The 4,204-nt window shown below is 40.7% G+C and overlaps 1 pseudogene; it reads left to right on the plus strand.

The window, feature by feature from the left end:
- The first annotated feature begins 695 nt into the window (after window positions 1–695).
- On the plus strand, window positions 696–3,825 carry LOC124959521 (nuclear cap-binding protein subunit 2-like; annotated as a pseudogene).
- Window positions 3,826–4,204: the final 379 nt, after the last annotated feature.

Here is a 4,204-nt window from a genome sequence, read left to right on the forward strand (position 1 = left end):
TTAGCAGTGCCCAATTCAGACACTATGCAATCCTAGACCAAATAGCTCCTATGAGGACAATAACAAAATTGTCATAATAAACAGAATGAGTTCAAATATTATCTTCAGTAAAACAAACAGATTTGCAATAAGGTCTGCAGTTTCAAATAGAGGACAAAGAGGATGCAGAGGGATGTAGAATGTGGCTGTTAATGGGATAAGAAAGAATATACAGAAGTTCTAGATAATAGAAAAGGTGAGCGTGTAATCAAAAGAAATTGGATGTTAGCATGCAAAAAAGGGAGAAAGAGACTCTGAGGGAACACATAAGCAAAAGGAAAAGAGAGCAAGAAAAGTAAAGAAATAAAAACTTAAAATTGTTCAATAGGAGAAGAAAGAAAATCTACACTAGAACAGTCATATAGTATTCAGACCTCCAAGTTTTCAGTAGCCTGATGCATGAGAGGTAGCTGACAATGAGCTTCAAGTTTCCAGCAGGTGTCTCAGGATGGGATTTGCCCCACCTAAAGATTGGAGTTACGGCTTCCAGGATAATCCAAGATGGCCGCTCTGTCTTCGAAATGTGTTGGCAAATGAGGAGCTGCTGCTCAGGGTGTGGATGTGGTCAGCTGGAAGTCCTGGAGGCGGGATGCAGTTGGTCAGGCAGGGGTCCTGGAGGTCCGGTGTGCCTGGTGTGGTTGTGGGATCCTGGAGGCCTGGTGCAATCAGTTGGTCTGGGGTCCTGGTGATAGGGCGCAGTCAGTTGGTCTGGGGGTCCTGGTGGCAGGGAGCAGTCAGTCGATGTGAGGGCCCCAGAGGCAGGGAGTGATCAGTAGGGAGACGGGGATCAGATCCTGGAGACGGGGTTCAGTCAGCCGGCCAGGGTCCTACGGGGCCTGGCTGTGGTCTCAAAATGGCGGCAGCCACGTGTAATCAAACCTGCAGGTACTCTAACAGTGAAGTTCCAGGCAACAGCAGGCAGCTGGTACTCCACTGGTGGTCGGTGATCAGTTTGCCGACTGTTGCTGATGATCGGGAGGTGAACCTCGTGCGTTGGGTGATGGATAGGTGTAAAGCAGGTGATGGACAGGCAAGAGGCAGGCAAATGGCAGATGATAGAAGCCTGACAGTGAGCAATCTGCACTCAAAAAAGGTGTCGATATGCTGGCAGATTGCAGGTGATCATAGCAGACAAATGGCGTAAACACCAGGGGATCGATAAGCAGCAAAAACTGCCTCACCAAGAAACAGATATCCTCTGCTTGAAACTGGAGTTACGGAGTGACAAGGAATGCAGCCTCCCTCTAGTCTGCCATCTTGGATCTCCCCTATTTTTTTTAATTTTTGAGACAGGGTCTCCGGTGATGCCCCTGCCCGGCCTCCAGAGAAACTGGACCTCCCCTCCCACATAGTTCTTTTTTTCATAACAGTTTTGAAATTCCCACTGAGCAGATAGTGTGAAGTGCTGTGGTTTAAATGTCCCATATAAAACTAATGTTGAAATTTAATTTTGTGATGATTTAAAGAGATATGACCTTCAAAAGTTGATTAGACAGTGGGGGCAGCATTCTCATGAATCAGTTAATGCTCTTGCCCCAGTAGTAGGTTAGTTATGGCAAGTTAGTTATTAAAGAGGGAGGAGGAATTTAGCTCACCCCCCCCCCTCTCTTTCATGCTCTGTCACCATCTGATGTCTTCTACCATGTTATGGTGCAGCAAGAAGGCACTCAGCAGATGTGGCCTCTCCCTCTTGGGCTTCCAGCTTCTATAACTGTGAGCCAAATAAACTTTTATTATTATAATTTACCCAGTCTGTGGCATTCCGTTATAAGAGCAGAAAATGAACTAACAAAGGAAGGCTCTATATCTTGGATCTGAGAGAAGTTTCTTGATTAGACTTTTTTGCAGGGCCTCTTTTGTCCATTTCTCTCTGTGGCCAGTGAAAGATTCTCTCTGGAAACTTCTTTCTTTCTTCCTAGGCCACATCTAAAATGGCAATTGGAGAATATACCTTTCTTGGAGAAAGGCTTCTCATTCTACTTCCTGGTGCCAAAGGTTGGAGACTAAGAGTTATGTTAACTGACTTCCATAGTCAAAGTCTTTCTTAGCTGAGCTCTTGGTTTCTTTGGCGATATATATTTATTAAAGACCCAATAGGCCTCTCATCCATTTGATTACACTCATGTGCCAATAAGCATAAACCATTCTCTGTTTTTCCCTTTCTTATATTTGTTGACAACTTTCTAAACTTAATGGATTCTAACTTTGAACTATAATGCTTTAAAGCTTTAGTGGGAAGGGTCCTACCTTTAATCTGACTTTTTCCTTCAATTACCTTATCCAAATGAGATGTTTGTTGGATACCATACTCATAACATGATCTTTTTCCTTTTGTATTTTAATTAAATAAGACATTTTGTTGGTAGATTTTTTGCTTCAAGCTTTTAAAAACCATCTGTTCTTGTTTGATATTTAGAAGTAGTTCATTTTTCCATCTCTGAGGTTTTTTTTTTTTTTTTAACCTGGGGTGTCTTCCCTGCTCAAGATATCTATGTCCTAATACTTAGAATCTGTGAGTATTAGGTACTATAGCAAAAGAGAGTTAAAGTTACAGATGGAATTAAGATTGCTAATCAGCAGATATTAAAATATCTTAATATCTTATATATTAAAATATATAAAGGATATTATCCTGGTTCTGTGAGTGGGGGCTCAATTTAATCACAAGGGTCCTCATAAATGAGAGAGGCAGAGAATAAATTAGATGACAAGATTGAGAAAGACTCAACTGGCCTCTGTTAGCTGTGGAGGTGGAATGGGGTCACAAGACAAAAAAATGTAGACAGCTTCTAGAAGTTGAAAAAAGAAAGAAAATAGATTCTCCCCAGGGCCTCCAGAAAGGAGCTCAACTCTTCCAACAACTTTGTTCTAGCTCTGTGAAACCCATTTCAGACTTCTGACTTCCAGAATGAGAAGATAATATATGTTGTTTTAAGCCATTTAAGTCTGTGGTAATTTGCTGTAGCAGCAACAAAAACAAATATTGCCATGGTTCCATCCTGCTCTGCTTGCAGAATGGTAAGTTATTTCTACTTCTTTCTTCCCCTATTCTTTCCATTTGGCTATTTCACCAAATGTAGCCAAACACATATTAGCAAGATTTTATTTTCTAACATTTTTTCTCTTAGAGATACAACTTTAGGAAGCAGGTGGTCTTTTCTCACAGGGTACAGGTGTACCAACCCTTTTTCCATTGTATAACACAGATTACCATCTTTCCAGCTTTTGCTCATCATCCAGCTGCAATTAAGATTCTACTTTTGCCTATGTCAGGTGGCTTCCTGAGGAGCTGTGCAGCAAGTCCTATGTGGACTTGAGCCAGTACAAGGACTAGTACTTTTGACAATGAAGAGCAAGAGAAATCACTGAAGAAAAACTGTATATTGTATGTTGGAAATCTTTACTTTTATGTAACTGAAGAATTTATGAACTCTTCAGCAAAAGTAGTGATATAAAGATCATTCAGGGTCTGGGTAAAGTAAAAAGAAAAAAAAAAAAAAAAAAAGAAAAACAACATGTAGATTCCGTTTTGTGGAATACTATTCAAGAGCAGATGCAGAAAATGCTGTGTGGTACATAAATGGAACACATCTGGATGGCCTGATCGTTTGCACAGACTGGGATGCAGCCTTTAAGAAGGGCAGGCTGTGTGAACATAAGTGATCAGGGGACCAGGTTTGAAATGAATATTGTCAAGGCTATGATGCTGGGAGAGACAGCTTTGGAAAACTGATACAAAAGCAGCGAGTGATGAGAGCTCCATCAGTGCAAAACTCAATCCACTGACCTGTTGTTTGTTGAAGAGCATTACACAAGGTCTGATCAATGTCTCTATTGAGCTGGAAGCCTTTACATGGTTTGTTCTAAAAATTATTATTAAAAGATAGAATACAAAAGAATATCTTTAGTTCTAGTCTTAGAATTTGGGCCATGTGTTGTATTATCAGATAATTTTCCATTCCTAGGTCAAAAATTGTGTTCTCTGGGGCTGGGGTTGTGGCGTGGTGGTAGAGCACCTCTTTTCATGTGCAAAGACCTGCCCAATCCCCAGAACTGCAAAAAAATTTTTTCTTATCAACAGGTTTGATTTATAATGTTGATTTTTCTGTCAGCCCCAAATACTCTTTTTAAAGGAAGACTGGAAAAATATAAAAATTCATTTTAC

The sequence above is a fragment of the Sciurus carolinensis genome, chromosome 11 (genome assembly GCF_902686445.1).
Source record: "Sciurus carolinensis chromosome 11, mSciCar1.2, whole genome shotgun sequence".
In the NCBI taxonomy this organism is placed as follows: Eukaryota; Metazoa; Chordata; class Mammalia; order Rodentia; family Sciuridae; genus Sciurus; species Sciurus carolinensis.